The following is a 13,330-nucleotide window of genomic DNA, read 5'->3' on the forward strand; positions in this document are numbered from 1 at the left end:
GGTGCCCATGTGTTGGATAATCCTATGGATGTGGTTTACAACCGTATGCAACAGCCTTTCCCTTCCTCCATTTTGTTTTGCTTTGTTAATAACTTACTATTGAAAAGTGTATTGGTTTATACAGATCACATTTCCCAACCCCCTACTTCCACTTTACCTCTTTTTCTCCCTTTAAACCAGTTTTCTCCAATCTGGGGCCATCTACATGATTTGTATTACAACTCCCATCATCCCTGACTGTCATCCATACTAGATGGGGATAATGGGAACTGGAGTCCACAATCTGGAGGACTCCAGCTTGGGGGAAGGCTGTTCTAAAGGATTAATTGCTATAAAGTCAATTATCCAAAGCTAACAATATTATTGGCAGCTAGCTTTCATCATAGGTAGAGCACATTGAGGAAAACACCATCAAGCTGCACATTGTGAGCCACACTTATAGGCATGGTGACTGCAGCAGGCAGTGTAGTAGATTGGGTGAGGACTACGGAGACCTTTGGAAACAATATTGGTACCTGTGTGAGCTCTTAAAAGTGGCAGTCTCTGGGTTGGGGCATAGCAATCCTACTTATAACAAAGCACAACTACAGTGGTAGCTCGCGTTAAGTACTTAATTTGTTCCGGAGGTCCGTACTTAACCTGAAACTGTTCTTAACCTGAAGCACCACTTTAGCTAATGGGGCCTCCTGCTGCTGCCGCGCCGCCGGAGCACGATTTCTGTTCTTATCCTGAAGCAAAGTTCTTAATCTGAAGCACTATTTCTGGGTTAGCAGAGTCTGTAACCTGAAGCTTATGTAACCCGAGGTACCACTGTAGAACTCTTTATTGTGCACATACAGTAAGTCTGCAACTTAAGCACATTTAACATTCAGCTTTATGCATTTGGCAAAATAATAAATATATAATATAATAAATAATATTATTATATATTATGTATGCACGATGGCGAACTCCACATAATCAGAGTTACAAATCACCAGGGCAGGGAGCGGGATAGAGCCTTCACAAGTACAAGAGATTCCCTGCTTTAACCTAAGGACAGCTGTAAAGACGGAGACCATGATATGCTGAGAAGAGGACTGGGGCTTGTCAGCATGGCTAAATAGGGCTACAGCCTTATGTAATTCATATTCAGTCATACATAGCTATCTTGGCTGTGAGTCCTGGAAGACCTGCCCCTTGTCTTGTTGATCTTTTTGACATCTGGCTTGGGAGGTCAGGGCTGACTGACTCCCGCTACAAAAGTTGAAGTTGTTGAACAGATTATTGGGCTGGGGAATTGTTTGGGCAGAGCTTTCCAAACTTTTAATGTCGGTGACACACCTTTTAGACATGCATCATTTCACGACACAATAATTCAGTTTTGCCAGCAAACCAGAGATTAAACTAACCCCTTTCGGGCCCCGGGAGGAGCATGGGAAGCGTTTGTGCAACACACCTACACACTGCAGCCAACAGAGTAACGTGTCGCGACACACAGTTTGGAAAGCACTGGTTTAGGGGGTTGTGTTGCTGTTACTGATATTAATTTTTTGTGATTATTTTTTAGATATTATTTATGTGGAAGTTTTTCAGTTTGGTTGTGTACTTTTTGATGTGTTTTATTATTTATGACTACTTTTGCTATATTTGTAATTATGTATTCATTTTTGTGTTCTAAGCCACCATGAGCATGGTTTTAACTATAGAAAGGCGGCGTAGAAATAAAACTAAGACGATAAAACAGGAAAGCGGATAGAAAATTTGTGCCTAAATTTCCAGTTGTGAAAATGGTTTCTGATTGTATTAGTTTTGAAAGTTGTTACTGTGCCGCTTCTCTCACATCTGGTTAAACATTCTTGATATTTACTGACTCTTCTGCTCCGCAAGGGCTCCAACTGATGTCTATGTTTTAAACAAAAGAATTCTCTCTTTCAATATTGACTCAACAAACATAGCTACGCTTAGGGTCTCCTCTAGTATTTGGGTTCTTGCATGGTCAGCACGTAATGGATTGATCTCAAGGATCAGAGATTGGGACGAGCAGTTAGTACTATTCGGCCAGGTGTAATCAAACAGAACATCTGAATAGCAGGGAATATAACATGGGCACTGAGCCAAAGGGAAAGAACAGGAAAACAGAATTGAAGTGCCAGTAACAGCCCTAATGAGAATTTCTGAAAAGAACTAGATGGAAATTGATAGAAGAGCCATCATATCCTACTGTGCTAAAGAAAGAGCTGGTGTTTCTTTTTGCTAAATTACAGAATTACATTACTGACAGACTCCGCTAGTGCAAACAGTCTCTACTAGTACTGCATAGGTAGGGAAATAATCATGGAAACATCCTGGAATAATGCACGTTCATATTTACATTGTGAACATCTGTATCATGCTAGATGCATGATTTTAAACAGATTCATGCCCCTAGTTGACCTGAGCCAATATTATTGCTCTTATTGTGGGACTTTCAGATTAAGTTCTTTGTTCGCCCAGTGATTCCTATTTATAGTTTGAGCCTTAGCCTATTTAGGTTTGTTAGGTTGGTTTTGCAATTCCTTCACTTTCGTTTACATAAAGTTCACACTCTCTTGAAGCATTTGATGGAAAGATTAGAAACATCTGAGCACAGGCAACTTCTATCTGTGGCAAATCAACAGCGTTAAATACTACCAAGTGATTTGATCACATTTTCTGTAACACTGAGAGCTGTAACACAACATTTGACTTCTTACAAGCAACTTAGGAAGAAATGTTTCTCAGCGAAAAACTGAAAAACATCATCACACATGGAAAAAAGCTCACCCATACAATGCGCTTCAGTACCTCCGCTGTCAGGTAACATGCAAGTTTATACTGGATTTTCTTTCCTTATCAGATTATCCACAAATCAGGAGAATCCTAATTTACCAGTGGGAAAGTGAGGACTGCCACTTGGATCAGGAGAATGTCATGTGAACACTGCAAAAACAAATAATTAGTGTTAGAAGCAGTTTCAAACCCACATTAAGCTCCACTGTAGATGAGCCCTATGAATCTTGGAACAGGCGCATACAGCACTGGCTGTAAACTATAATGAGGTGAAACTATATTGAAATATAGCTATTGGAAACCACAGGCTAGTCATACTGGGAGGCAGGAATAATTTGAACACTGATCATCTAGCCTGTACTCCTGGTGTTTCCTGGCTGTCTCTCCGTTATTCTTGGCAGCATCATTCATGACTAATCTTCCTACTGGTGCTCCTGAATCTTTTTCTAATGTGCAGAAGGAATGAGATGTTGCAAGAGCATGAAAGAGACATCTCAAAAAAATAATGCAATATCTATTTTAGTATTGTTACGGAATGCAGCTCAGATGTATCTTCTAAAATCTTCCTCACATTGTTCACGAAAGGCTTCCCAACATCTATGCTAGAGAGGATCTTGTGTGAGCTCCAGCAGAGGAGAAATTGCCGCACACGCACCCCGGATGATTGACTGCATCTGTGCATTGATGCTCCCTTTCAAATAGCATATTAATAAACCAATGATAGAGTCATCTCTATTCAGAGAGTTTACCAAAGTAGCAATATTAGTACCTGTATAGTTCATTGGAGAGTATTTTCACAACCAATAACAATCCTGGGTGCTATTTTCATATAACCACAGAAGAGTGCTTCTGCATGTTTACTACTTTACATAATTTCCAACATGGAAATGAATGGCTTTGAATATGCTCAGCTGAGCAGCATGTGCACAAAGGGGGATGGGGGGGGCAAAAACAGAAGCCTGTTCACAACCCTACATCTTGCATTTAAGAGTTGAGGGCAATCAATAAGATAATAGTGCTGAAAACGCAGATGTTTGTCATCCAAGTGCCTCTTGGCTGTATTGATGACCCTGCTTAAAATTGTGAGCAATGATACATTGCTGTTCTGCTGATTTTCATATATTTCCAGTGCACATTTCAGATAACACATTACAGATGCCTCAAATTAGCATTGGCCTGTGCAAAGAGCAAGTTGTTACATAAGCGGAAAAATGTCCTTTCTGATATAAATTTACTGTCATTTTTACCTCGATGGGGATAAAAAATACATTTTGTTTTTTTCTTTGTCTTGACTCTTTTAATCTTGGCAGCCTAGAATGCCAATTTCTTGACTCCAGATAGCTGCTTCCAGAGTTTCCTCCAGAGAAAATATTAGCTGCATGAGATGCCTAGTGAACCACATCTGTATTCTGGGCAGTGGAATAAAATGAATAAAAAAGAGAATAAAAGAAGCTGCTATTGTATACATATGTGTTGCAAGAGCATCATGCTTAGCTCAGTGGTGCCTGCAAAAGGTTCCTGCTTTGGTTCCTGGCACCGTGACTGAAACCCTAGCGAACAGCCCTCAGTCAGTATAGACAATATGACTAGATTAATCAACAGCCTGATTTGATGATAAGCAGCTTCCAGCGATCATCACTCCCCTTTCCCTCTCCCAAACATATTCTGGAATCAGCTACCAGAGGAGCAAGAAGAGGTGTTGCTGGCAGACAGTCTGCTAGACTCACATATCCCTGGAGATTGTGGATAAAGCTGTGGGAAGCGAAGGAGGATAGAAAGAGAAATAAGGCCAGAGGAACAAGCTGCTGGGCAGGAGCTCTTGCAGAGTGAAAAATGTCATCATGGCTGCTGGAATAGGAAAAGTTTCAATGGTGGTGATGGCAAGGTTCAGGAAGGAGATGTTCGGTGTAGTCTTATCCATCTGTACTCAGAAGTAGTTTGTTCAGTGGGATATACGTTGGATTGCAGCCTTAGTTGCATCAGCTGTCATCTTGTGGCTCTTAAGCATGGGGACTTGAGATGTCTCATAGCCCCTTTTGTCATTTTTGATTGTACAAAATGTAGTTGTCTTGCACTGCAAAAGGACACAAGCCCCGCCAAACACAATTTTTATTAGCCCTGAGGCTTGTAGGATGAACAACAGACAATGTCTTCCTATTACTTAGTACATTTCCCCCTCAAGTGGAGTAGCTGTGCTTCCCTTTGTAATATGTTCAGATTTTGCTAGGCTGGTGACTAAGGAGTACATATCACCTTGAAATCCTTTAATAATATTCCTTGGCTGAGGTAAAAGCAGAAAGACAGCATCAGAGCAAAAGGAGGAAAGCAGAATAGCACAATGGCTTCTTTGAACATGGCATATTTTAAAATATTGCTGTACATTTGTGGGTGTGGGTGTGTTAGTCTGCATGTTGCCTGGCTCCTGGATCCAGCAAGGGCTAAAATCTAATGGAGGATTCAGTTGTTGAACTAGCCAGGCTTCTTGGTGAGTTAATGGGCCTAAGCATGGCTTTGTGCCAGAGGGCAATGGGCAGGACCTGCTTCCCTCACCTGACTGTTAGTTAGAAGGACAATGGCTAAAATTATGTGAGCTGGGCTAGAAGCAGGCAGAAACCCAGAGAGTGAGGGCCATGCTTGATTTCTGCTTGAATCCAAGGCTCTGAGGATGGGAGAAGCAAGACCTTCTGGGGTATTAATCCTGTAAGTCCTCCCCCTGCCATCATAGTCTCAGGTTGTATATATGTGCAAGTAAACGGGTGGACGCAGGGGGCACTGTGGGTTAAACCACAGAGCCTAGGACTTGCTGATCAGAAGGTCGGCGGTTCAAATCCCCGCGACAGGGTGAGCTCCCGTTGCTCAGTCCCTGCTCCTGCCAACCTAGCAGTTCAAAAGCACGTCAAAGTGCAAGTAGATAAATAGGTTCCCCCTCTGGCGGGAAGGTAAATACCGTTTCCGTGCGCTGCTCTGGTTCTCCAGAAGCAGCTTTGTCATGCTGGCCACATGACTCAGAAGCTGTACGCCGGCTCCCTCGGCCAATAAAGCGAGATGAGTGCCGCAACCCTAGAGTCGGTCGCGACTGGACCGAATGGTCAGGGGTCCCTTTACCTTAAGCCATATAGCATAAAGACCACAATCTCCGCTGTCCCTCATTCCAAGGAAACCGAATCCTAGGAAAATACCTGGAATATCACACTGCTCAAAGATTGAGCAATTTGGATTAACCATTTATTCTGCGCAAGGTGCACTCCAGGAGAGAAACAAATTCAAAACAAAATAGATGACTACACACAACGTGTGTAGTTGTGTGCAGATCTTCATTACCATGTGTAGGAACACTGTCTTCTACTGAGTGAGTCCCTTCGTCCATCTAGCTCATAATTGTCCACACTGACTGGTAGCAGCTCCCCAGGATTTTAGATGGGGGAGCCCTATTTGGAGATGACAGAGATTCAACCAGGAACCTTCTGCATGCAAAGCAATATTCTACCATTGAGCTAGAGGCCTTCCATTGTAGTTTGAGAACTCCTGGTACGGCAAAATAATAATAATTATGACTGATAGCGAAAGAATACCTGCACCCAGTAGTACAGGGGCAGGGGTACGCATACCCCTAAACATTTTATGAATCAAAGTTTGGCCTCATTGAAGGGCAGTATTTCAATATGTGTGGGAAAATGAGAGTAGCCCTAAACATTTTTTTTGGGGGGGGGGGAAGCACCGCTTGCACCTATAATTAGGGTTTCAGTGGTGACAAACAAAGGATTTATTTGGAGTTTGGTTATTTGCCATTACAAGATATTCCTCTGTTTCTCTTTTTGAGTATTCCCAAGGATACTAATGCCCTTGATGAGGAACAAAAAATTCTTATCGACATTGAAAAGTTCTACTGCTTTGATAAGCAGCATGCTTTCACTCCCCTTCTGTTGTGTACTTGCTCCTTAGACAACAGATAAATGTGTGACTACTGTACACTGTTTACAGCAGGCTTAGGAATATTTACAAAATATAAACAGAAAGACAAGGCCTGAGCTTCTGATCCCAAGGACACTGGGCTTCACAGGAGGACACACCATCTGGCTAAAATAAGTCCACACAATTCATGTATTCAGTGTTCTCCTTCCTTGGCTTCTCTGTTTTGGCTGATACATTTGAGTGCCATTAGGAGTGTGCAGTGCTCTGTATACAGTATTGGGAAACGATTTTGTTGCACAGGAAACCTTTAGTCCTTGTGTCTAAATCTCTTCTGTTAATAGTAGGTCTTTTTCATTTCCTCTCTGTTCCTCTCTACATCTCATTGACTCATTATAGACAGAATGTTTCTCAATCTAGAATCTGAATACTCCTCCTTCCCCCTCTGGCTTGTGTGCTGCTTCTAACCTCACTTGCTGAAATTCCTCCTTTTCCCTTTCAGTGCTAACTGTGGTGAGCATTACAGATGCAATGAGTTGAAAACTCAGGGTACTTAGCTTTAAACTGGAGCACTATCTGTGGTTAGCATTCAGGTTGAGGCAACAGCTGCTAACCATTAGTGCTGAAAAGGAGTGAGATGCTGAAATCAAGTGGCAGGGAGTGTGTGAACCTCGAGGAAATGGGAAGAGTTTGGGGAATCGTACCTGCACCAAGCCACTGATATAAAGTAGGCGTATTCCAACAGACCAGTGTACCCTTTCTCCTTTTTCTTCCTTCTGCTGTTCTCAGATTCCTCTCCAGTGGACTTTATTTATTTCCATTCCCCATTCATGAATTTTATGCTCCCTATGCATAAAACAGCCCCTTCCTCTATTTGTCAGGCTGTCTTTTTATCCTCCACATATGTTCAAAACACACTTATTTGAGGAGGCATCCACATGAGCTGTTTTGGCCAGATTCAGTCACAGTTGTTATTCAAACAAATGAACAAAAAAATGGCTGGTTGTAGATGGAGGAGCTGATTAAGGTTTTCATCGTTGGCTTTTGTTTCAGGATCTGCTGTTAAGATAGGGTTGCCATATTTCAAAAAGTGAAAATCCCGCCAAAGACTACTCTTCCAACCTGGGTTGCCATATGTCCAGATTTTCCCAGACATTGCAGCGCTTTCTTCCCGGACACTGTTTCCGATGGCTGAATCCTGGCTGTGTCTGGGAAATTCCAGACATATGACGACCCTAGTTAAGATCTTCTGCAATCCTCCTTGTAGTGTGCCAGATTTCTTGAGGAACACTGAATTTGCAGGCTTGCATTTGAAAAATAGCAGATTCATATACTTTTGAACTGATCATCTTAGAGTAAGTGGTAGTAAAGGGATCCTTCTCCACAACTTCATTCCCAAATGCCAGTCTCTATAAAAATAAATATGTGAATATTTATAAATATATATAAATAAATATGTGAATAGGTCAAGGAATGTACATTGGAAAGAATACTAAAGCTGTCTCCTGCCTCTGGCAAACCCAGTGTAGAGATGAGGGAAAATGTTCCCTCAACAACATTACAAATTATGGCCTATTTATTTTGCCTTATAGAACTCAATGGGACGCGGGTGGCACTGTGGGTTAAACCACTGTGCCGCTTGGACTTGCTGATCGAAAGGTCGGTGGTTCAAATCCCCATGACGGAGTGAGCTCCTGATGTTTGGTCCCAGCTCCTGCCAACCTAGCAGTTTGAAAGCACGCAGTGCAAGTAGATAAATAGGTACCGCTCCAGCGGGAAGGTAAACGGCATTTCCGTGCACTGCTCTGGTTTCGCCAGAAGCAGCTTAGTCATGCTGGCCATATGACCCAGAAAAACTGTCTGTGGAAGCAAACAAACGCTGGCTCCCTCGGCCTGTAAAGCAAGATGAGCGCCACAACCCCAGAGTCGTTCGCAACTGGACTTAATTGCCAGGGGTCCCTTTACCTTTACCTTTATAGACCTCAATGCAGGCTATTTAAAACAACGCCGATTCACAAGGCAGCATTGCACAAGGCTGAAGGTCTCTCTGGTTCTAGCCCAAGTGTTCCTCACATTCCCATTTTCGGGATAGGCCATAGTGGCAGAGCATCTAATATCTGTGACCAGCACCTGGTGTGGAGACTGGAGCCGAGCCAGGAAGAGTTGGAACGAACCACAGTGAGGGAGAGGGCTCCTGCACTCAGTTCCTGCTTGTGGGTTTCCCACAGACATCTGGTTGGCCACCATGAGAAAGGATGCTGAACTTGATGGGCCATTGGGTTGATCCACCAGGCTATCCTTATGTTCTTACATTCTCTTGGAGAAGATTGCATTAATTTCCATGAATTTTCCCAAAACAGACATTGGGCCAACTAGCCCATAGCTTTATGCCCCCTCCCAATTACTTTTAATGCTAATACTGTAGCATCAAGATCTGTCCTTAAGAGGAAATCATAATGTATGTTTATGGTTGGGCAAAGGCAGGCATCTCAAAGTGTTTTATGCTTGGTTTAATCAGTCCTGTCTCATTTTCTTTTCAGGAGGTATGTATCATATAATACTTCAGAAGCCATTTGACTAAAATAGAATGATGTAACTTGTATGCCACTTATCAGACTGATACTAATTCCTTTGTGATCCTTATCATTTACTCCCATTGGAGTATAGCGTGTCATCAGCTTTCAGACTGGCAAGATAATTGCTAACATCAGAATGGAGAAACTGTACAACTGAAATGAATATGTGTCAGATTTCCATCTTCCTTTAGGAGGCTGGGCAAGAAGAAACATGGAGATATGTGCTATAGATGTATCCATGAATGAGGAATTCTCAAAACAATTTTCTTTTTTAATAACCACTGTGATGATTGTTAACTTTTGACTGGAGCAGATCAACTTATATTCAAATAGTGACACTGTATCTCCTGGCCAAATGAAAATGGTATTTGAATCTGGGATGTAAGATATCAAGTTAGGACTCTTCCTTTGAACAATTTACAAATAGGTTCAGTGTTTCCACACATGTAAATTATAATGCCGATAATTTGTTTCATAAGGTTGCAACTGCAGAAATAATGAAATTGAGTTCCTTAGCTGAAGAAGATGAAATAGTCATACAATATGTATTAGGATCCAGGGATCTAAACTCAGGCATAGGCAAACTCAGCCCTCCAAATGTTTTGTAACTACGACTCCCATCATCCCTGACCACTGGTTCTGTTAGCTAGGGATAATGGGAGTTGTGACTTAGGTTTTAGTGACAACCATGCAAATAATGCCTGTATGCAAATAAGACCCGTATGCAAAACAATGACTAGCCTATCAATGGTACTTTAATTCCTAGAAAGGTTCCAGTATTGGAATATGCGTGTAAGTCATGATGACTTCAGGTATCTTCCTGCAAATTACCCAGCTCAACCCAGTCTATTCAGGGATAGGAAGCTCCATTTCCTGCCACCTTGTCCTCCCCTTCAGTGTAGCTTTAGAACAAAACTTTCCAAACTGTGTGTTGCGACACAACCCATTAGTTTGTCAGCTACATTGTGTAGGTGTGTCATGTGAATGCTTCCCACGCTGCTTCTGGGGCTGGAAAGGAGTTAGTTTAATTTCCGGTTTGCTAGTAAAATTGAATTACTTTGTTGTGAAATGATGCATGTCTAAAAAGTGTGTCACCAACTGGAAAAGTTTGGAAATGTCTGCTTTAGAATATGAACCTTTTCCACCAGCATCTCTAGGCAGAGAAACCTGTCAGGGGGAGGGTGGGGGGAAGATGGCAGTCTCATGCTACACCCTTCAGCTGCAGTCAGCTACATACTGTTTAGAACCACACCATTGTGGGAACTTCCGGGGTGGCGCCATCGGGAATGGCGGACTCCCTCTGATCTGGAGGGACTAGCTCCACGCGAAATGGGTCTTTTCCGCTACGGCGAAGTGGGGACCCTTTCAAAAATCACAGGCGGATGAAGCCTGTGACCATGGGACTCGGCGGGCGCCCTTAGCGCCCCTCCCAACCCGCAAAAGAACCCATTAACGGGCTCCGGAGCGAAGAGGGGGAAGTGGCGCGGTGCTGAGAGTCAACTGCTTCTTCCGTGGAGCGAAGCCGCATAGCCATTGCCGGAGAGCGCTGCCTTTTTCCTGGGACAATTTGGCTTCTAAAATAATCACCTGTGAGTACTTAAACTCGGACAATTGGACTTTAAATAAGGACTTGTGAGCAGAAAGGAAAATTGGACGTAAAAGTTTACCTCAATTTGGCACTGAAACGGGAAGGTCTAAACAGGAAGTCAGCCTTCCATTTCTTTGTAGATAGATTAAAGCAAAGACATGGCAAACTAGAGCTCAGAAAATCGCCTGTAAAAGATTAACTTTCATCATTTAAAATTGTTGAACCCCCTTCGGAAGCAGGAGAAGAGGGGGGATTTTTTCGGACCGTTTAAACCTGCAGAAGTGAGGGTAAAGTAAAGTAACTTTCCACCGTCCTGATCCTGGAGCGGGGTGTCGGGACTGACATTTTTTGAAGCTCATTGACCAGAGACAACGTTTTTGACAGATAGCTATAAGAAGAGAAACATTGATTCCATTGTTCCCCTTTGCTTTTTAAAGGAACAAATATTGATAAAATATCTGAAAAAGGAAACTTTGTTGCTAGACTTGTCTTTAAAAGAAAGAACAAATAGAAGTTTTCCCCCTAGAGGGAGACTGTGAAACTGTAACCAACTCCGGGGAGCTTGCAGCTGTTACAGATTACAATCGTGGGAATAGACTTCTGACCTTGCAGGACAATGTATTCAGAAGCTCTGTTGTGTGCTTTTTGTAAAACAAATGCCCTACTGGAACAGCTACATGAGAAGACGGATTTGATGACTGATTTGATCAGAAATTTTGAACAGGCAGTGGGAAATTTTGAACAGGCAGTGGGAAAATATATGGAGCCCACCCAGGAATTAAATCAGGAGTGTGCCCTGACAGAACAGATGAGGGAAGAGGATGTTGCTGAATCTTGGGCGCCAGAGATGGAGGGAGCTGTGGCCCAACAGGAACATGAGCTTTTGGATTTGACAAATGAACTTGGAAAAAGCCAGATTTGGAAAGAAAAAGTTTGGTTTGGTTTGGTTTGGAAATGGGGGGCTGGATTGACCCCCCTATGCAGGGATGTTTGGACTTTTCAAGTCTGGCAATGGGCCGTGAGATGTTTGGGGTTGTGGGGGCTCTTAATTTTGGAGGGATTTTGAAACATGTTCTTAAATACCACATGGAGTTTAGTGTGGATTATGGAAAAGGGGCTGATTTGTCGAGAAGGGTCAAAAACATTGTTAAGCTGGAGTTCCCACAAGTGAAACGAGCAGGAGACAAGGGAAAATACAGTTATAAATATGAAGAAGAGCTGCGGAAGGGACATGGAAGAGACTTAAGGGCCTCGGATACAAGGTTACCAGGTTAATGCGCTAGATCGATGGGATAATAAGGACTGACAAAACCCGGGACCAGGAGGAAGGGACGCTGGATGAAGATTGGATTGTTTTTATTTCTTTTTTTTACTACTAGGATTGTTTTATAAAATTGATGAATGTTAGAAAAATGTTGGAATGAAATTACTTGGCTTTAGTAAAAATGTTTAAATAATTATGTAAGAATATTATGGTTATGAGAAGTTGGTAAAAATAAGATTTAAGTTTTAAGTTTCAAGGTTTTTTATAGTAAGATAAGATTAAAATAGTTTAAGGTAATGTAATGACAGAATATTATGAAATATGGAAAGGATTTGCTGCGACAATTAACAACTAGGATACAAAAAAAGGGAGGAGGAGGAGGTCAAAGAAAGAAGGTAATGACAGTTGAGGATTTGAGAATGATGGATTTGTTTTTAAATGTTTGTGGTGTATTTTTGTTTTTTGAATTTGTATTGTTTGATGTGGTTTGTTTTTTCTTTGCTCTTTCTTTTTCTTTTTCTATTTTGTTCTTTTTTGTAATTTAAAAAAAAATTCAATAAATATCATTAAAAAAAAAAAAAGAACCACACCATTGTGTGCCATATTACCTTGGGGTTTCCTGCAGCCATACCACAGTATGCGGGTGGTGCTGTGGTCTAAACCACTGAGCCTCTTGGGCTTGCCAATTGGAAGGTTGGTGGTTTGAATCTGCATGATGGGGTGAGCTCCCGTTGCTCTGTCCCAGCTCCTGCCATCCTAGCAGTTCGAAAGCACACCAGTGCAAGTAGATAAATAGGTACCGCTGCGGCGGGAAGGTAAACAGCATTTCTGTGTGCTCTGGTTTCCGTCATGGTGGTCTGTTGCACCAGAAGTGGTTTAGTCATGCTGGCCACATGACCCAGAAAGCTGTCTGTGGACACACACCGGCTCCCTTGGCCTGAAGCGAGATGAGCGCCGCACCCCATAGTCACCTTTGACTGGACTTAACTGTCCAGGGGTCATTTACCTTTACCTTTTCTCACAGTACTCTAGTTTGTCCACAACACAGTCTGGCTACTGTGTATCATATATTGCCACAGAATAAATGAAATGCAAAACCCAACTGAAAAATGTAGGCTTAAAGCACAGAACTGGGTAGGAGCAAATATATATATATATTGATTGCTATTAAAACATGCATGAAAATAAAATTGGACTTCAACC

General features: G+C 42.2%; 1 protein-coding gene across 7 annotated transcripts in view; it reads left to right on the forward strand.

Annotated features, from left to right (window-relative positions):
- The window catches only part of PLCL2 (phospholipase C like 2), a 147,890-nt gene that overhangs the window by 40,559 nt on the left and 94,001 nt on the right, over positions 1-13,330 (forward strand). The gene's annotated exons all lie outside the window — the stretch shown is intronic.

This window comes from Podarcis pityusensis, assembly GCF_964106645.2.
Source record: "Podarcis pityusensis genome assembly, chromosome: 12".
Classification (NCBI taxonomy): Eukaryota; Metazoa; Chordata; class Lepidosauria; order Squamata; family Lacertidae; genus Podarcis; species Podarcis pityusensis.